This window comes from Sinohyriopsis cumingii, chromosome 12, assembly GCF_028554795.1.
Source record: "Sinohyriopsis cumingii isolate HCF-2022 chromosome 12, ASM2855479v2, whole genome shotgun sequence".
In the NCBI taxonomy this organism is placed as follows: Eukaryota; Metazoa; Mollusca; class Bivalvia; order Unionida; family Unionidae; genus Sinohyriopsis; species Sinohyriopsis cumingii.
The window spans coordinates 75,140,260-75,162,729 of record NC_142972.1 but is presented as its reverse complement, the minus strand read 5'-3'; the positions used below and the strand labels follow the sequence as shown (position 1 = coordinate 75,162,729).

At 35.1% G+C, this 22,470-nt stretch overlaps 2 long non-coding RNA genes and 2 other non-coding genes across 4 annotated transcripts; all 4 read right to left on the bottom strand.

The window, feature by feature from the left end:
• Positions 1-4,320: 4,320 nt before the first annotated feature.
• On the bottom strand, positions 4,321-6,077 carry LOC149786768 (uncharacterized). Its single transcript, XR_016425220.1, has 2 exons — positions 5,978-6,077; positions 4,321-4,550 (listed from the first exon to the last, which is right to left on the bottom strand). It is a non-coding gene; the product is annotated as an uncharacterized LOC149786768 (long non-coding RNA).
• Positions 5,158-5,264, bottom strand: LOC149786769 (U6 spliceosomal RNA). The gene has a single exon (XR_016425299.1). It is a non-coding gene; the product is annotated as a U6 spliceosomal RNA (small nuclear RNA).
• An 11,490-nt stretch (positions 6,078-17,567) lies between the features above and the next one.
• Positions 17,568-19,257, bottom strand: LOC149786766 (uncharacterized). Its single transcript, XR_016425219.1, has 2 exons — positions 19,135-19,257; positions 17,568-17,797 (listed from the first exon to the last, which is right to left on the bottom strand). It is a non-coding gene; the product is annotated as an uncharacterized LOC149786766 (long non-coding RNA).
• LOC149786767 (U6 spliceosomal RNA) lies at positions 18,315-18,421 on the bottom strand. Its single transcript, XR_016425310.1, has one exon. It is a non-coding gene; the product is annotated as a U6 spliceosomal RNA (small nuclear RNA).
• Positions 19,258-22,470: the final 3,213 nt, after the last annotated feature.

Genomic DNA, 22,470 nt, shown 5'->3' with positions numbered 1-22,470 from the left:
AGATCTGGGATAGTGAAGAAGCATCAAATGACTGGAAAACAGGAATCATCGTCAAACTTCCCAAGAAAGGAGATCTGGGGAACTGCAACAACTGGCGAGGAATCACCTTTCTATCCATCTCCAGTAATATTTTCAGTCGCATCATTCTCCAACGCATCACATCAGCTGTGGACGGCATCCTACAGCAGGAAGAGGCAGGCTTTAGGAAGGGCAAATTCTGCATCGACCACATCTTCGTTCTGAGAAAGATCCTTGAGCAGCCCCATGAGTGGAATGGATCCCTTTATGTGGTCTTTGTGGACTTTGAGAAGGCCTTCGACAGCCTGCACCGAGCCTCTCTGTGGAAACTCCTACGACACTATGGCATCCCCCAGAAACTTGTCAACGTCACCAGGTCCCTGTACGAGAACTTTGAGTGCAGAGTCATCCACAACAACATATTCACTGAACCATTCAAGGTGGAAACCGGAGTGAAGCAAGGATGCATTCACTCGCCGATCCTCTTCTCACTGGCCATTGACTGGATCATGCGCCGCACCACAGAGGGCAGGAGGCAAGGAATTTAGTGGACGCTGACCTCAATGCCGGATGACCTGGATTATGCCGACGACATCGGGTTGCTGGCAAGCGAACACCAGGATATCCAACGGAAGACACAACAGTTGGTATAGACAGCAAGCACCATATATCTTCGAGTCAACATAGGGAAGACACAAGTCTTGAGGAAAAACACTAGAGTGGGCGACACAATTACCATCAACGACCAGCCTCTGCAACAAGTAGACGAACTCACGCACCTAGGCAGCAAGGTCGCCAAGGATGGAGATTACACAAGGGAAGTCACCACAAGAATCAGCAAGGCCAACCAGGCCTTCGCAATGCTGAAGCCCATCTGGAGGACAACAAACCTCAGCGCCCACACGAAGATCCGTATCTTCAAGAGCAACGTGCTGAGCGTCCTTTTGTACGGGTCAGAGTGTTGGAAGACAACTAATAACATAGAACACAAGCTCGAAGTCTTCCAGACCAAGTGCCTGCAATGGAACATGAGGATCTTCTGCCCAAACATGATCACGAACGAGGAACTCCGGCACAGAGTGGGCGCAAGCACCATCGCAGAGACCATTGCAACTCGTCGATGGAGATGCCTCGGCCACGTCTGCAGAATGCCCCCTGACTCACTACCAAGGGTGGCACCGAGATGGACTCCACGGGGGAAAAGGAACCGTGGCAGACCCAAAGAGACCTGGCGCCGAACCGTAGAGCGAGAACTCAAGACCAGAGGCCTCACCCTGCAGACCGCCCCCATAACAGCAGCCGACAGACCAAAATGGTGCTCCCTGCTGTCGCCTCAAACATCAGACGGCGCAGAGAGGATTGATTGATTATATAACGTTGCTTTTTTAAGAAACGTTTAGTACTGTAGGATTCTTGTCAGGCACGGTTGGGTTCACTTCTGAATGTGTGCATTGTTTTACAATTATTGTGCCGATAATGTAATATGTGTATTTTAATGTATATAACGTCATTACATGTTATCGTATATGCCCGTGTAATGCATAGTACTCAGTGTTAGATGCATTTTCAGCTGATCAGTCGGAATAGTCGGACAGACCAGAGGGACCAGGACGGACTGACCAGAGGGACCAGGGTGATCAAAGTTATCGGAGTGATCGGATTCGTCTTGGTACAAGCTGTAGAGCTAACAATTGGAATTGAACGTAACAGCTGTGAAGCTAAACCATAGCCGCCGTAGAAATGGGTAATGTGTTGCTGGTCGAGTAGCAGGTGATCGGTGGGCGCTGAATGCATGATTGACCAACCTGGAATACTGACTGCTTGATTGTGACCAGCGTGACTGGTAGCCAAATGTGCTGGTGACGGAGTGTATAACTCCATATATGTAATCTTTTAGCAGTAAGCTAATCTTTGGGCATTTGTAATACCCATTGGGTTTTCCGACTGCAAATATATTTTGTAAATCTGTCCCTTTGTAATCATCGTTTTCACTATTTTAGTGCATACATTTGTATTATATGAATAAAATACCAGATTTTACTATTTGAGTAAAACGCATCATTATTTCGTTGTGAAATCACTGTGAATCATCCACCCCTTGTGCTTGTACTGTGTAAAGTCATATATTTGTATTTTTATTATTTAGTTCGTGCGGTTTATGTTAACTGATCCAATATTTGGCTATTATACGCACGTGTTAATCATAATTATTTTCTCATTCAAGCCATTTATTATTAAACATTGTATCTGTACCACAATCAAAGATGTTAATTCGAAATCCCACCCGATTATTTTGTTACACCATAACGGAACTCATCTTCACCGATTTGACGCAGGCTTACTCCAGATATTCCGCTGGATGCATCTCATCCTTACCAATTCCACATTAGGTCATTCCGATTCAATGTCCTGCTATGGAGAATACAATTACTTTTGTTGTAATTTGGCTTAACTTTGTAACACAGATCATCAAATGTCATCACAGAATATATATATATATATATATATATATATATATATATATATATATATATATATATATATATATATATATATATATACGTATGTATGTCTCGGAAACGCTTAATCACGCGTATTTGGACGCCAATTTGTTTTTATCTGGCACGCAGAAAATCACGGAGGCGGGAGTCCTCCGTACGCTTGTAATAGGTGTGCGGCAAAATTCAAAGTCTTGCTAGTCCTGCTTCAGCCACCTGCTTTGTAGGAAAATGTGTTGATCAATTAGCTGTGCTGATATTTACAATGACAGAATTCAGTGACTGAAAGACCCCCTAGTGTACATATTACCAGTATAAGAGTACATTAAAAGAACATCATGCAATAGATGGGCGGCAAGTTCAAAGACTTTGAATCGTGGTCGGGTGATTATGTACTGATATATACAGTGATTGAATTCAGAGGCAGAAAGACCCAGAGATGAACATGTGGTCATTTATAAGAGTAAATCAGTAAACAACTTTAGCTTTCCTTATTGTGTTTATTTCCGAATGTAGCGGAATAAGCAGTACACGTGACCTCAGAATCAAGACGTGGAGAGTTAGACAAATTACCACTCGCAAATATGGATAAGTATTTTCGGGTTAAACATCACACTTACGAGGATTGGAACGAGATTCAGAAGAGTGCTAAAGCTGCTAGAATTGATAGTTCGGATGTGACAGTAGCTAAGTGTAAGAAAGTGCATGATGCATGGCGTAGTGTTTGGAATAAGTCCTTACTTGGATTGACAAAATTCAGTCTCACTCTGACGGACAAACAAGAGCTATGTCTGTGTTACAAAGAATGTAGAAATTACGCTCAATGGCAACCAATAGTTCTTCTAATTTCATGGGTTCTTTTAGAGGGCCAGAGGTCATCACGCTACCAGGCGAAGTGGGACACTAAGTCGCCTAAAAAATGTAAACTTCGCCTTCTTCTGTTAAGAATGCAAAAACGACATCGTCCTGTGATTTTTTAAGAGGTACATTGGCTAACCTTCTAAAAGTTGATGCACTTACGTCTGTGTTGATTCTATAGGACAGAAGGGTTAAGCTCATATACCGACTATAAAGAAGACATGTCTGTAAATTTATGCATTTTCGTTTGTTATGTATGAATAGTTACGGTAATGTTTTATCTGCAACGAAGAAATGAGGACGAACAATGTAATCTGAAGACACGTGTGCATTTGCCCTCATGTATATAGTACAGGGGTTGTTTCAAACGCGTTTAGAAATCTATGAAAGTGCCATTAATGTGAACTTTTAAAAAGTATAAATAAATAAAGGAATTTTTAAAAAAACAAACTCATTAAGGGTAGTCGATTAATCATTTTTACTAACTTGAAATTACAGTAATATAATCTGGTTACTCAGTTAAAATTTGTTGCACTGTAGTTTCTGATATTCTTTTTCTAGAGTCATATGGCCAAAATAACCCAGAAAATCGTCTTGTTGAAAATAAAGTTAAACGCAAATATGAATGCTGGGAAATAGAGGGATTAATTCAAATAAGAGAATATATATATATATATATATATATATATATATATATATATATATATATATATATATATAATGTTCTAGGTTCGCGTAAACTTCTCCCTGTTCTGTCCAAAAGGAGTAGTCACTTCCCCATAAAATTCAAGTCTAGCTTGACCCCTGGAGGGGACTGCAACTTTTGCTGGTGGGACACCTATTTTTACCAAAATGGGAGTCCTGGACTTTAAAACCCTAGCGAGACCGCTGATATATATTTGCCACGTGCTGAGGAGGAGGAACAAAACAACAATTGACACTTGGAGATCCGGGACCCATTTATTGGATAAATAAATGGTTGGATTTTGTAATCTTTGGAAATATCCATAATGCACATGGACGTAAACACGTGCATGTATGTAATCCTTGTTCGCATACGTTTTAAAAAACAACCGTCTTGGGTTCATCTGTTCATTTCCAGACATTTTCTTCATATTTACTTCATAGCATTCGGCTGCCAAAATATTTGAAGGAAATCAGAGCACTTGAGTTGATCTATAATGTACAGAAAGAACAAGGAAAATAAATTATAAATATTCAGATTGATAAACAGAATAATCGATACCGTAAGTTAGACTAACTTTAATGCTACCTAATTTGCACATTTGCATGTATTTACGATAAATTTGATATGGTTAAACCAAAATGGTAACTAGGTCAACCCATCTAGCTACATACATACATACATACATACATACATACGGGATCGAAAGGTTGACTTTTCCGTCAAATAAGTGAAGAACTTTTTTTAAAGATTACTTTCTTGATTCTTGTCCTAAAAACAGTTTAAGGAGTCGGAACGATGAAATTAGACCACAAGTTGGAAAATAAATAAAAATATAAAGAAAAAAGTATCGACTCGTCTGTCATAGCAATGCATACATCAGTTCGAACTGGCGATCTACATGTTGTTGTTGTTGTTGTGGGGTTTAACGCCATTTTTCAGCACGATAGGCTATACATGGCGGCCAGTATTAATGGTGCGATCTACATGTAGGCTGACCTCCACGTCATCGTGCAAAAGATGACTGTTGGGACATGGATTGTATAAATAATATAATATGCCGACCTTCTAATTTACAGGAAACTAAACAAATCGAGCAAAAATATGGAACGCTTCACGAATTTGCGTGTCATCCTTGCGCAGGGGCCATGCTAATCTTCTCTGTATCGTTCCAATTTTAATATATGTACTGCCGAAGCAAGTACAACAGTTATACCAACACAAAGGTATATATAGCAGTTACCGGCATACCTGTGGGAATGTGGTGTCGTAATATTTGACTACCAATCGATCACACAGTAACGATGTTTTGTTATGTCCCTTTTGCAGGTCGCTTTAAGTACGTTACTATGATTTCCTTTCCCTCACGACTGAAAACAAAGAAAAATTAACGAAAGAACTACGACAATTGATATGTTATCTTTTCATCACTAAAGTGGCCCCATTGTGATTGTGAAGGTGTTGGCTAATTCTATTTAAATGTTGAAATTAGGCCTCTTTAAGTATTGTAGCATGATTTACCACCCCTTACGGTTGTGAGCAAAACAAAACCGAAGAAAAGGACTACACCAAGTGACTCTTTACTATATCTGAACCGTATAGAAGCGGTGATTTTAAATACCGTCTTTAAACTTGCTTTTTCGTCAGCAAGTCTGTAATTTCATGGTATAATTTCCTAAAACTGTACATGTTCGTAAACTGGTCGTAACAATTTTCACCTATTTTCCAACATCCTTTTTTGACCCAACCTATTCTTACGCGAGATGGATAGAAAGGTGATTCCTCGCCAGTTGTTTCAGTTTCCCAGTCTCCAGAGAACGCATTTCTCATTGACGACACAACCACAACAGTCACGATTGACAGAAACATTTGTTGAAAATCCTAGTATTAACGATGTGAAGTTGCACGAAATACATACCATGGAAAAATGGCATTTCACGAATTCTCCTTTTTACCAATCAGTAAGTCCTCATAAAAATCCTTATCATCGATTCAGACGGGGCAAATGAACTTCCGGCCATAATATGGTACTCAACTTGTGTTAGCCACGTGACTCAGAGCTGATAATTTGGTCAAGAGCACTGTTCAGAACGATGTACAAGGTTATAAAGTTTTTAGTCGTTACTGATCTTATGAGGTGCTCATTTTATTATTGTAATTTGTGAAATTTTTAAACGAAATATCATTTTAAAATATATTTCATAACTAAATCGGCATCGTGTGTATTATTATTTTTAAGAAAATTTTTTTGGGGGGATTTTCTATCTGATAAGTAAACAATTTTACTTTATAACATTAAATTTTCGACCAGCCTTTGAGATAATCTATATATTTAACTTAGTGTGACCAATTTATTATTTATAAACTGGTTTGATAATGGCAAGATTTATAACAAAGGAAAACAAAACTTTCTCCTGTAACATTATATATTCCATCTCTGATTATTTGCACCTTTAGAGACATAATTTATGAAGGATGCAAACCAGTTTTAAAGTTCGAAAAACAGCTTATTCAAAGAATGAGATTATGTATATTTACAATGCCAATTAAGTATTGGAAAACTGTGGTACACTAAATCTATATTTTTTAAATCATAAGTAAATAGTTTTTGTCATTATGCAGCTTGACGTTCCCCAAACTGATTATTTTAGCTTTTGTATTATTGATGACGATGGAAATGATAATAATAATAATAATAATAATAAACCAATGCATGTTATTAATGTACTCTGTTAGAAATATATGCAACACTGAGGATTTGAATTTGATTTTTTATTCCAAGGTTTATATCTTATAATTTAAAGGATTACGGTTTTCTTACAAGATTAAAGCATCTAAAATATATTTCGGAGGTCTCTAATGGGATATTTTCATTTATTATAATTATATCTTCTGTATATTACTTGTCCTTGAAGTTATTTACCGTAAAGAATATGATTGGTATACATTATTTCTTTGCTGTTATTTATATAGTTTGCCTGTTTCGTTGGTTAGTTAGTTTATTTACTAATATTAAGCAGTGTACATTTATGAGAGAGAGAGAGAGAGAGAGAGAGAGAGAGAGATTTCAGCCTAAATTGTATTTACTTCCTTATTATTTATTTATTTATTTATTTATTTATTTATTTATTTATTTTCTCTGACTTGAATATAACATATTTTGAGTCCCGGTTTCTTTATTTTACCCCATCACATCCAAGCAGAGTATTCCACTTTTACATGAAATGTGTTGAAAGTAGAGAATTTGCTTTCAGCGTAAAATTGGCATCAAAGAATGATTCGACCAGCATATATCGAGCGAAACGATCGTTATTAGGATCACCATACCTTCACAAAAAATGGATCATAAAGGCACTTTACTCTGAAAGTTTGGCCTTTAATAATTACAATAACATGAATTACATGAACTCCTTTTTCCCTCAAATCCAACTGATTTATTTATAATAATAATAATAATAATAATAATGATAATAATGATAATAATAATAATAATAATAATAATAATGAAAGCTTATTATTACAGATCTCTTTTTAATTTAGACTAAAAGTTGTAAGTTTGAGAATTATATTATAATGTTTCTAACTTGTCAATTATATCATTATTTTTGCTCTTACACAAGAAAATTATACGATGGTTACGTCTTTGGGATATAACGTAGATAATAATATTTAAATATTGGTGTTCATACTTATCTTTTGAAAAACTAGACTCTCACAAGAGATAGAGTATCGATTATTTCATTATTTTGATATTTGGATGGCTAGTTGGTTCACTGATACAAAGCCGTGCAATTTTGAGAGAGAGAGTTGATGATATTCTTTGATTCCTCCATTTTCTGAAGATTTTAAGACAAAAAAGAAATGCATTTAAATACATAGAATCACAAAAATTGTGGATTAACTTATGGAAATTATTTCCAATAGCAAACGAATAAATAAATTAAAATCATAACTAAACTAGATATATATATATATAAAAACTATATATATATATATATATATATATATATATATATATATATATATATATATATATATATATATATACGAAAGAACATTTGAAAATGTATCCTGACAACAAAAATAGTTAGTTTCCTAATCGCTTTGCAATCCAGTACAAGTATTTCTTTCTTTATATTCTGAGTGAGTTCTCTATTGAATCGAATATATAATATCCTTTATCTTAATGAAATACTTGGTAGATAGTCTGATCATATTTATCCATGTCTCAAATTCTAAACGTTCTGATATATCATTTAAACCACCAAGTAGTATAATCAGTATAACATCATCGGTCTGATCACAGAAATCACGGTAAATCACTGGAGGCACATACGAAAATAGACTTTCCATCAAGTGGTTTCTGTCGTCTGAGGTTAAGGCACAATTCATCGAAATATGCAAAATACGGTCATGACTCATTTTGCCACATAGGGGACACAGTCCAGGTCTTGTTTGCATTCCTCCAATACGAATTAATGTCCCATATTCCATTTTTCTGCTTGAGTCAGTGTAAGCTATTTTCCATAGATGATGCATTTTTAGTCCTGGATTAATTTTTAGAAATCTACCGAATTCCTCTGATGGATTTCTGATACTCACTTCATGTTTTCTCTCCTGAAATATCTGTATTCTTGTCCCAATTAAGTTTTTCCATGTTATTTTGTTTGGAAATTTTCCAGTGAAAATAAAGTCGCTGAGATAGTCTTCTAAATCATACTTTTTGAGTACAGTATTTATATCATATATAAAAGAGTTGTAGCTATGCTGGGGGTCAAAAATCAAATTTCCAACAGCCCAGAGGAAAACCTTTTTAGCAGTTAAATTTGCTGATGTTCTACATATGCGACCAAAGAATACGAGTTTTTGCTTATCTATGCGAGCTTCCACTGACATCATCCCCAAGCATGATGTCGTAGATCCAATAGGCGATCTTTGAGGGAAACCTTGTACTCTCCGGGCGAAATATCGTTGTATTTTCTCCATAGATTCAATGCCCTGATATGACATATTAAACCAGAGTTCTGAGCCATACAAAGCAGACGGCAATATAACTCTTTCCCAGACTTTCACAGAAACTATAGGATTCATCCCATTTGCATTTAATCCAATTGAGTATAGTGAGTTTGTTACACGTTTAGCTTTATCGTAGGCATAGACTATACGATCATTATTTTTCATTGATTGTGAAAAGGTAACTCCTGCATATTTCACATTTTTTGCTCTAGGAATATTCTGTGATCCCGAGTAATTCCATTTGATGAGTACACTTCATTTTTTTTACTAAATATCATCCAATTACTCTTGTTAGAGTTATATTTCAATTTCCACTTCTGTGCATACTGATAAGCTGTATTCACGAGTATTTGCAATCCATTCAGCGTAGAGCTTAGTAGAGTAGTGTCGTCTGCCAAAAGCATGCCAGGTATGTTCATCTGATTCACTGTTATCCCGCAATTAGTCATTACTAGTTCATTCAATAGGTCATTTATGTACACGAGAAATAAAAAAGCCGACATTACACGCCCTTGACCAACGCCTCTCCGTAATGGAAATGTGTTCGATATACATCCTCTACACGCTACACAAGCACTTGACTGTGTGTAGGAATGGGCGATTATTCTCCATATTTTTGCATTAATTCCTAGTATTTTTAGTTTTTTTAGTAGTCCACAATGCCACAGTCTATCGAATGCCTTTTCGTTATCCAGAAAAACAGCATATACATTAGAGTTATGATTATTAAAGTACATCAAACATTCTTGAAGAGTAAATGCAGCGGAGATAGCTCCAGCCTCCTTACGAAATCCAAATTGATAAAGATGTGGAAAGCTTATTTTGTCTAAATATTTTTGAATTCTGGTCATCAATATTTTTTCAAACAATTTTCCCAAACAAGATGTCAATGTTATACCACGATAATTCACCGGATCCTTTTTATCCTTACCATTTTGTTTGTATATCGGTATAATCATCCCACATCTATATACATTAGGTAAATACTCATACTGGATCATGTAATTAAAAAGGGCAGTTAAATGTCTGATTAAATATTTTCCACCATACTTTAAGTGCTCATTCGATACGCAATCAATGCCTGGTGATTTTTTTGTTTATAGAGACTTGATACGCTGCAACACTTCTTCCTCTGTAATATTATTACATTTTATGTTATCAGTCTCTAGTTTGCTTTCTTCGTACATATTCTTCATTTTGACACAATCATTATGTTCCTCGTCTGTTGTACCACTTAATTCAGAAAAATATAGTTTCCATAGATTGACACATTCATCCAAAGTATTAGATTCGACTCCTCGAAATGCAATATTACCAGTGTCCGATTTATCTTTTCTTTTTTCCCATATGACTGCATATAATTCGTCTATTCCCATTTCTGCACTCTTTTCTATCTCTTCAAATATGCACTCTTTATATACCTTTTTCTCTAGCCTATGTTTCTTTCTAAATGTTCTTTTCACGTCCTTGTATCTTTTTTTAATGTTACACTCTGTGCTTCTATTTTTTCCTGCTTTGATCCATTCTCCGCGCGCTTTTCTCATATTCTGATGTAATTTTTCAAACCCACTTTTCTTCCAGTATGGTTTCAAGTGCGATTTGAATTCGGACTTTGGAATATATCGGTCTGATGCAGTTATTACACTCTTAGTTATCAATTCATTATACTTTTCTATATCTTCTACCTTTTTACACTCATAGGTGAAATTCAAGAATGCACTAACATCAGATTTATACATACTCATTTCTAATGGATTTGCCAAGTTCCATTTCATTCTTGGAGATACACATGTTTTTTTATTTTCCTTCAATATATCTTTTGCAAGTGCCGCTGTAATAGGTAGGTGATCCGATATTGAGAAATCAATTTTGTCATTTACTATGTGTCTTTTTACAGCACCTCTAATTATTTCAGGTATTAATATATAATCAAGTGTGGACGTTCGTGACATGTCTTTTGATCTATACGTGATGTAATGTTCATGTGGTTTTATCACCAGCGTAGCAACTATGTTTCTCTGTTCTATTCTTTTTTTGAGAGCAAGATCTCTTCTTGAAGGATTTTTACACACAAGATCTGCATTCATGTCACCTATAATTATGCTTATATTTTCAGCAGAATACCTATCATACACATCAAAAACATTTTCACAAAATTTGTCATATGCATCATAAGTTCTAGTTGTCGAGGGAAAGTAGGTTGCAATCAAAATTATAGGTTCCAAGTCTCTCACTAAGATTTTCACCGCCATAATATTTGGGAACTCATTTTGTAAGGTGCTTACTTTGCATAGTGATGATCTATAAAATACGGCAACCCCGCTACTACCTCTATAGCATTGTTGTATCTCTTCAGTAGGTAGCGCAACTACTTTGAAATCATCATGTAATTTATCTAAATACGTTAGATTCTTTGTACAAAGCCAGTGTTCAGTGATAACAAATATATCTGTGTCTGGTAACAATTCAATTAGTTTCTGCGTGCTAGACATTATACCACGTACATTCCATGTTGAAATAATGAGCATAATTATAATTAAGAAGCAATTACTAGTCATATGGCTATGCTTATTAGGAATATATTTTGTAATTCTCATGCGTTTCATCAATTGAGTATCCTTCTCTCCATTTTCTGTTTGTTATCCATTCCCTACATTTTATTCCAGAACTCCAAAATGATTCATTATTCATCATCAGTTCAAAATCTTTATCCAGTACATTTAGTCGAAATGTATATATATTTGATCCATCCCAATGGGGTCGTTCCTTTATGAGGCGGACGAATGTTACTGTCACACCTTCCTCCTTGCACTGAGTTGCGATAGCTGTCCTTACTACATCTATATTTTTTCTCGATTTGACATTTGATAGCAGAATGCGTCTTATTTTGTTTCTTACAACTGGTTCAAACACATCTGATTCTATATTCCTTTGATTGGGTCTGGTAATAATTGTCTCAATATGTCTGTACGATGTATCTTTCTTTTTTTGTCTCTCCTCGTCATTCGGAAGCATTCTTTGATCATTTGGTGATTTGTTGTGCCCTATTTGATCTTTATTTATGTTTTCATTTATATTTATGTTAGCTCTATCTTCATATCTTAATTTCTTTTGCTGATTGTGGGTTGATGTACTTGCATTGTTAGATGTTACTTCTGTGCGCTGATTATGACTCACATTTTCCGTTATGTTAGTCCGATCATTCCGTGAAAGTGGCGGGAAATCTTTCATTGTAAACATAGCGGGACCATTTCCAGGCAAATTTGCTGGAAGAGCTGTAGCATGCTCTTTGTGTATTTCTTTTTGTCCATGTATTACATTTTCTTGGTCAATAGATGGAGATATAACATGTCTACTCTCCTTGTATGCTGATAGTTCATGATTTCCACGATTTTCTTTCATTTGCAAGTCTACGTTTCTACCACTTCCTTTGTTAGACTGAGTGTATAAAAGTTTGTGTCTTGTACAAATTGTGTCTAACTTTCCCTCGATACAGTTAATTTTTTTCATGATCACATCCAGATGTTGATGTACATGAGAAGATAATTCTTTAATCTCATTTTCCCGGGTTGCCATTGATGACATCTGGAAATACATTCCTCTATTATCATTGATTAGTTTTTCTTCCTTTAATTTCAGTTGTTCTATATGAGAGTTCGCCTGTTCGAGTTTCTTCGTGTTTCCACTAAGTCTGACTTTAATTTTAGGATCTCATTTTCTGTCTGTGTGATAATATCACCTAACTGGTTTTCCAGTCTGGAGAATTTTTCTTCAAACTTATCATTCATTATCGCTATCTGCGCAAATATTGTGCTCATTCTATCAGCATCTTCATGAGTTCTTTGTAAGGCGTTATCACTGACCGGAGCTTTCGGACCTTGTGATATACAATCACTGCGAATGGAGTTTATACGCTGGGATGATCTTGTTTCATAATTATGTTTCAATGCCCATTTAGATATACATGCTTTCATGTCACTGTAATTATTTTCTCCTTCAATGAAATGGAATATAATATAAATATCTTCCGATAACTTATCCTCCACAGGAGCACTATTTGTTAGAGGTAAACGTTCTACTAATCGACCATCAGGACAATCATATCTCTTCCTTTTTGCTAGATCAAAGAGAGCTTGCCTAGAATCCCTGAGACCTTTGACATCAAGTGTTGATTTCAATCTTTTTTTGAAGGCACTTCTAGTAAGATTACCAAATTTGGTTTTGATTTGCATGTATATGCCTTCATTAATTTCGTCTACATCTGAATCTTGTTCTGCTTGCGAAGTCTGTGAAACAAATAGAGCATCATCATTGGTATCATCTTTGGTATCAGCATCAGTGACACTTTCAATGTTACTCACATTTCCCTTCGGTTTCCCCATATCATCCATCTCTGATAAGTTTAAATCCGGCCTTGAGTTGATGTTGTCCTCATTTTCATCAGTGACACTTTCAATGTTACTCACATTTCCCTTCGGTTTCCCCATATCATCCATCTCTGATAAGTTTAAATCCGGCCTTGAGTTGATGTTGTCCTCATTTTCATCAGTGACACTTTCAATGTTTCTCACATTTTCCTTCAGTTTTCCCATATCATCCATCTTTAATATGTTTAAATCCAGCCTTGAATTGGTGTTGTCCTCATTTTCATTATCTAACATGTCTTGAGCAACATTAAAACTGTTTTCAGACTTTCTCTCAATGTCCACATCATCTATAATATCCTGCTGAGATAGCATTTTTATTGTTTTCTAATGAAAATCTCCCAAAACATTCAAGTATTTATTTATTTATTTTGTTTTTATTTATTGTAGGTAGTATATTTTCATTTCAGCCATATTGTCAACTTTTATCTAACTTTCTCATGCAATATAGATTCTTAAAGAGCTCACACTCTTTAGATGAACATGAGTTAGAAGTTATCAAGAGAGCCTATACCAAGTCATGTGCTTAGCCCAGATTAGCTCCGACTTGCACTCACTAAACCCATTAAGGCTTAAACAAACTAAATATAGAACTGAACTATAAGTGAGCTATAAGTGAGCTATAAGTGTCCGTACTCCTGGTACAAATGAGCTAAATGAATATATGACTAAGATATATTAAAAACACAAAATTAATACTTGAAAGAAAACTTCCAAAAATAGTAATTACACCACACCACAGCTGATCACTTCATGAATATATCCACAACATGTATCACTGAATACAATCACATTTTACCATCCAATTTGATGAAAAACTGGGAGCTCCAAAACACATGACTTGAACCCATGACGACTCATGTGGTTGAGATGACCATTGCAACTCGTCGATGGAGATGGCTCGGCCACGTCTGCAGAATGTCCCCTGACTCACTACCAAGGGTGGCACTGAGATGGACTCCACGGGGGAAAAGGAACCGTGGCAGACCCAAAGAGACCTGGCGCCGAACCGTGGAGCGAGAACTCAAGACCAGAGGCCTCACCCTGCAGACCGCCCCCATAACAGCAGCCGACAGACCAAAATGGTGCTCCTTGCTGTCGCCTCAAACATCAGACGGCGCAGAGAGGATTGATTGATTATATAACGTTGCTTTTTTTAAGAAACGTTTAGTACTGTAGGATTCTTGTCAGGCACGGTTGGGTTCACTTCTGAAAGTGTGCATTGTTTTACAATTATTGTGCCGATAATGTAATATGTGTATTTTAATGTATATAACGTCATTACATGTTATCGTATATGCCCGTGTAATGCATAGTACTCAGTGTTAGATGCATTTTCAGCTGATCAGTCGGAATAGTCGGACAGACCAGAGGGACCAGGGTGATCAAAGTTATTGGAGTGATCGGATTCGTCTTGGTACAAGCTGTAGAGCTAACAATTGGAATTGAACGTAACAGCTGTGAAGCTAAACCATAGCCGCCGTAGAAATGGGTAATGTGTTGCTGGTCGAGTAGCAGGTGATCGGTGGGCGCTAAATGCATGATTGACCAACCTGGAATACTGACTGCTTGATTGTGACCAGCGTGACTGGTAGCCAAATGTGCTGGTGACGGAGTGTATAACTCCATATATGTAATCTTTTAGCCGTAAGCTAATCTTTGGGCATTTGTAATACCCATTGGGTTTTTGGGACTGCAAATATATTTTGTAAATCTGTCCCTTTGTAATCATCGTTTTCACTATTTTAGTGCATACATTTGTATTATATGAATAAAATACCAGATTTTACTATTTGAGTAAAACGCATCATTATTTCGTTGTGAAATCACTGTGAATCATCCACCCCTTGTGCTTGTACTGTGTAAAGTCATATATTTGTATTTTTATTATTTAGTTCGTGCGGTTTATGTTAACTGATCCAATATTTGGCTATTATACGCACGTGTTAATCATAATTATTTTCTCATTCAAGCCATTTTCATTAAACATTGTATCTGTACCACAATCAAAGATGTTAATTCGAAATCCCACCCGATTATTTTGTTACACCATAACGGAACTCATCTTCACCGATTTGACGCAGGCTTACTCCAGATATTCCCCTGGATGCATCTCATCCTTACCAATTCCACATTAGGTCATTCCGATTCAATGTCCTGCTATGGAGAATACAATTACTTTTGTTGTAATTTGGCTTAACTTTCTAACACAGATCATCAAACGTCATCACAGAATATATATATATATATATATATATATATATATATATATATATATATATATATATATATATATATATACGTATGTATGTCTCGGAAACGCTTAATCACGCCTATTCGGACGCCAATTTGTTTTTATCTGGCACGCAGAAAATCACGGAGGCGGGAGTCCTCCGTACGCTTGTAATAGGTGTGCGGCAAAATTCAAAGTCTTGCTAGTCCTGCTTCAGCCACCTGCTTTGTAGGAAAATGTGTTGATCAATTAGCTGTGCTGATATTTACAATGACAGAATTCAGTGACTGAAAGACCCCCTAGTGTACATATTACCAGTATAAGAGTACATTAAAAGAACATCATGCAATAGATGGGCGGCAAGTTCAAAGGCTTTGAATCGTGGTCGGGTGATTATGTACTGATATATACAGTGATTGAATTCAGAGGCAGAAAGACCCAGAGATGAACATGTGGTCATTTATAAGAGTAAATCAATAAACAACTTTAGCTTTCCTTATTGTGTTTATTTCCGAATGTAGCGGAATAAGCAGTACACGTGACCTCAGAATCAAGACGTGGAGAGTTAGACAAATTACCATTCGCAAATATGGATAAGTATTTTCGGGTTAAACATCACACTTACGAGGATTGGAACGAGATTCAGAAGAGTGCTAAAGCTGCTAGAATTGATAGTTCGGATGTGACAGTAGCTAAGTGTAAGAAAGTGCATGATGCATGGCGTAGTGTTTGGAATAAGTCCTTACTTGGATTGACAAAATTCAGTCTCACTCTGACGGACAAACAAGAGCTATGTCTGTGTTACAAAGAATGTAGAAATTACGCTCAATGGCAACCAATAGTTCTTCTAATTTCATGGGTTCTTTTAGAGGGCCAGAGGTCATCACGCTACCAGGCGAAGTGGGACACTAAGTCGCCTAAAAAATGTAAACTTCGCCTTCTTCTGTTAGGAATCCAAAAACGACATCGTCCTGTAATTTTTTAAGAGGTACATTGGCTAACCTTCTAAAAGTTGATGCACTTACGTCTGTGTTGATTCTGTAGGACAGAAGGGTTAAGCTCATATACCGACTATAAAGAAGACATGTCTGTAAATTTATGCATTTTCGTTTGTTATGTATGAATAGTTACGGTAATGTTTTATCTGCAACGAAGAAATGAGGACGAACAATGTAATCTGAAGACACGTGTGCATTTGCCCTCATGTATATAGTACAGGGGTTGTTTCAAACGCGTTTAGAAATCTATGAAAGTGCCATTAATGTGAACTTTTAAAAAGTATAAATAAATAAAGGAATTTTTAAAAAAACAAACTCATTAAGGGTAGTCGATTAATCATTTTTACTAACTTGAAATTACAGTAATATAATCTGGTTACTCAGTTAAAATTTGTTGCACTGTAGTTTCTGATATTCTTTTTCTAGAGTCATATGGCCAAAATAACCCAGAAAATCGTCTTGTTGAAAATAAAGTTAAACGCAAATATGAATGCTGGGAAATAGAGGGATTAATTCAAATAAGAGAATATATATATATATATATATATATATATATATATATATATATATATATATATATATATATATATATATATATATATATATATATAATGTTCTAGGTTCGCGTAAACTTCTCCCTGTTCTGTCCAAAAGGAGTAGTCACTTCCCCATAAAATTCAAGTCTAGCTTGACCCCTGGAGGGGACTGCAACTTTTGCTGGTGGGACACCTATTTTTACCAAAATGGGAGTCCTGGACTTTAAAACCCTAGCGAGACCGCTGATATATATTTGCCACGTGCTGAGGAGGAGGAACAAAACAACAATTGACACTTGGAGATCCGGGACCCATTTATTGGATAAATAAATGGTTGGATTTTGTAATCTTTGGAAATATCCATAATGCACATGGACGTAAACACGTGCATGTATGTAATCCTTGTTCACATACGTTTTAAAAAACAACCGTCTTGGGTTCATCTGTTCATTTCCAGACATTTTCTTCATATTTACTTCACAGCATTCGGCTGCCAAAATATTTGAAGGAAATCATAGCACTTGAGTTGATCTCTAATGTACAGAAAGAACAAGGAAAATAAATTATAAATATTCAGATTGATAAACAGAATAATCGATACCGTAAGTTAGACTAACTTTAATGCTACCTAATTTGCACATTTGCATGTATTTACGATAAATTTGATATGGTTAAACCAAAATGGTAACTAGGTCAACCCATCTAGCTACATACATACATACATACATACATACGGGATCGAAAGGTTGACTTTTCCGTCAAATAAGTGAAGAATTTTTCTTAAAGATTACTTTCTTGATTCTTGTCCTAAAAACAGTTTAAGGAGTCGGAACGATGAAATTAGACCACAAGTTGGAAAATAAATAAAAATATAAAGAAAAAAGTATCGACTCGTCTGTCATAGCAATGCATACATCAGTTCGAACTGGCGATCTACATGTAGGCTGACCTCCACGTCATCGTGCAAAAGATGACTGTTGGGACATGGATTGTATAAATAATATAATATGCCGACCTTCTAATTTACAGGAAACTAAACAAATCGAGCAAAAATATGAAACGCTTCACGAATTTGCGTGTCATCCTTGCGCAGGGGCCATGCTAATCTTCTCTGTATCGTTCCAATTTTAATATATGTACTGCCGAAGCAAGTACAACAGTTATACCAACACAAAGGTATATATAGCAGTTACCGGCATACCTGTGGGAATGTGGTGTCGTAATATTTGACTACCAATCGATCACACAGTAACGATGTTTTGTTATGTCCCTTTTGCAAGTCGCTTTAAGTACGTTACTATGATTTCCTTTCCCTCACGACTGAAAACAAAGAAAAATTAACGAAAGAACTACGACAATTGATATGTTATCTTTTCATCACTAAAGTGGCCCCATTGTGATTGTGAAGGTGTTGGCTAATTCTATTTAAATGTTGAAATTAGGCCTCTTTAAGTATTGTAGCATGATTTACCACCCCTTACGGTTGTGAGCAAAACAAAACCGAAGAAAAGGACTACACCAAGTGACTCTTTACTATATCTGAACCGTATAGAAGCGGTGATTTTAAATACCGTCTTTAAACTTGCTTTTTCGTCAGCAAGTCTGTAATTTCATGGTATAATTTCCTAAAACTGTACATGTTCGTAAACTGGTCGTAACAATTTTCACCTATTTTCCAACATCCTTTTTTGACCCAACCTATTCTTACGCGAGATGGATAGAAAGGTGATTCCTCGCCAGTTGTTTCAGTTTCCCAGTCTCCAGAGAACGCATTTCTCATTGACGACACAACCACAACAGTCACGATTGACAGAAACATTTGTTGAAAATCCTAGTATTAACGATGTGAAGTTGCACGAAATACATACCATGGAAAAATGGCATTTCACGAATTCTCCTTTTTACCAATCAGTAAGTCCTCATAAAAATCCTTATCATCGATTCAGACGGGGCAGATGAACTTCCGGCCATAATATGGTACTCAACTTGTGTTAGCCACGTGACTCAGAGCTGATAATTTGGTCAAGAGCACTGTTCAGAACGATGTACAAGGTTATAAACTTTTTAGTCGTTACTGATCTTATGAGGTGCTCATTTTATTATTGTAATTTGTGAAATTTTTAAACGAAATATCATTTTAAAATATATTTCATAACTAAATCGGCATCGTGTGTATTATTATTTTTAAGAAAATTTTTTTTTGGGGGGGGGATTTTCTATCTGATAAATAAACAATTTTACTTTATAACATTAAATTTTCGACCAGCCTTTGAGATAATCTATATATTTAACTTAGTGTGACCAATTTATTATTTATAAACTGGTTTGATAATGGCAAGATTTATAACAAAGGAAAACAAAACTTTCTCCTGTAACATTATATATTCCATCTCTGATTATTTGCACCTTTAGAGACATAATTTATGAAGGATGCAAACCAGTTTTAAAGTTCGAAAAACAGCTTATTCAAAGAATGAGATTATGTATATTTACAATGCCAATTAAGTATTGGAAAACTGTGGTACACTAAATCTATATTTTTTAAATCATAAGTAAATAGTTTTTGTCATTATGCAGCTTGACGTTCCCCAAACTGATTATTTTAGCTTTTGTATTATTGATGACGATGGAAATAATAATAATAATAATAATAATAATAAACCAATGCATGTTATTAATGTACTCTGTTAGAAATATATGCAACACTGAGGATTTGAATTTGATTTTTTATTCCAAGGTTTATATCTTATAATTTAAAGGATTACGGTTTTCTTACAAGATTAAAGCATCTAAAATATATTTCGGAGGTCTCTAATGGGATATTTTCATTTATTATAATTATATCTTCTGTATATTACTTGTCCTTGAAGTTATTTACCGTAAAGAATATGATTGGTATACATTATTTCTTTGCTGTTATTTATATAGTTTGCCTGTTTCGTTGGTTAGTTAGTTTATTTACTAATATTAAGCAGTGTACATTTATGAGAGAGAGAGAGAGAGAGAGAGAGAGAGAGATTTCAGCCTAAATTGTATTTACTTCCTTATTATTTATTTATTTATTATTTATTTATTTATTTATTTTCTCTGACTTGAATATAACATATTTTGAGTCCCGGTTTCTTTGTTTTACCCCATCACATTCAAGCAGAGTATTCCTCTTTTACATGAAATGTGTTGAAAGTAAAGAATTTGCTTTCAGCGTAAAATTGGCATCAAAGAATGATTCGACCAGCATATATCGAGCGAAACGATCGTTATTAGGATCACCATACCTTCACAAAAAATGGATCATAAAGGCACTTTACTCTGAAAGTTTGGCCTTTAATAATTACAATAACATGAATTACATGAACTCCTTTTTCCCTCAAATCCAACTGATTTATTTATAATAATAATAATAATAATAATAATGATAATAATGGTAATAATAATAATAATAATGATAATATTAATAACAATAATAATAATAATAATAATGAAAGCTTATTATTACTGATCTCTTTGTAATTTAGACTTAAAGTTGTAAGTTTGAGAATTATATTATAATGTTTCTAACTTGTCAATTATATCATTATTTTTGCTCTTACACAAGAAAATTATACGATGGTTACGTCTTTGGGATATAACGTAGATAATAATATTTAAATATTGGTGTTCATACTTATCTTTTGAAAAACTAGACTCTCACAAGAGACAGAGTATCGATTATTTCATTCTTTTGATATTTGGATGGCTAGTTGGTTCACTGATACAAAGCCGTGCAATTTTGAGAGAGAGAGATGATGATATTCTTTGATTCCTCCATTTTCTGAAGATTTTAAGACAAAAAAGAAATGCACTTAAATACATAGAATCACAAAAATAGTGGATTAACTTATGGAAATTATTTCCAATAGCAAACGAATAAATAAATAAAAATCATAACTAAACTAGATATATATATATATATATATATATATATATATATATATATATATATATATATATATATATATAAACGAAAGAACATTTGAAAATGTATCCTGACAACAAAAATAGTTAGTTTCCTAATCGCTTTGCAATCCAGTACAAGTATTTCTTTCTTTATATTCTGAGTGAGTTCTCTATTGAATCGAATATATAATATCCTTTATCTTAATGAAATACTTGGTAGATAGTCTGATCATATTTATCCATGTCTCAAATTCTAAACGTTCTGATATATCATTTAAACCACCAAGTAGTATAATCAGTATAACATCATCGGTCTGATCACAGAAATCACGGTAAATCACTGGAGGCACATACGAAAATAGACTTTCCATCAAGTGGTTTCTGTCGTCTGAGGTTAAGGCACAATTCATCGAAATATGCAAAATACGGTCATGACTCATTTTGCCACATAGGGGACACAGTCCAGGTCTTGTTTGCATTCCTCCAATACGAATTAATGTCCCATATTCCATTTTTCTGCTTGAGTCAGTGTAAGCTATTTTCCATAGATGATGCATTTTTAGTCCTGGATTAATTTTTAGAAATCTACCGAATTCCTCTGATGGATTTCTGATACTCACTCCATGTTTTCTCTCCTGAAATATCTGTATTCTTGTCCCAATTAAGTTTTTCCATGTTATTTTGTTTGGAAATTTTCCAGTGAAAATAAAGTCGCTGAGATAGTCTTCTAAATCATACTTTTTGAGTACAGTATTTATATCATATATAAAAGAGTTGTAGCTATGCTGGGGGTCAAAAATCAAATTTCCAACAGCCCAGAGGAAAACCTTTTTAGCAGTTAAATTTGCTGATGTTCTACATATGCGACCAAAGAATACGAGTTTTTGCTTATCTATGCGAGCTTCCACTGACATCATCCCCAAGCATGATGTCGTAGATCCAATAGGCGATCTTTGAGGGAAACCTTGTACTCTCCGGGCGAAATATCGTTGTATTTTCTCCATAGATTCAATGCCCTGATATGACATATTAAACCAGAGTTCTGAGCCATACAAAGCAGACGGCAATATAACTCTTTCCCAGACTTTCACAGAAACTATAGGATTCATCCCATTTGCATTTAATCCAATTGAGTATAGTGAGTTTGTTACACGTTTAGCTTTATCGTAGGCATAGACTATACGATCATTATTTTTCATTGATTGTGAAAAGGTAACTCCTGCATATTTCACATTTTTTGCTCTAGGAATATTCTGTGATCCCGAGTA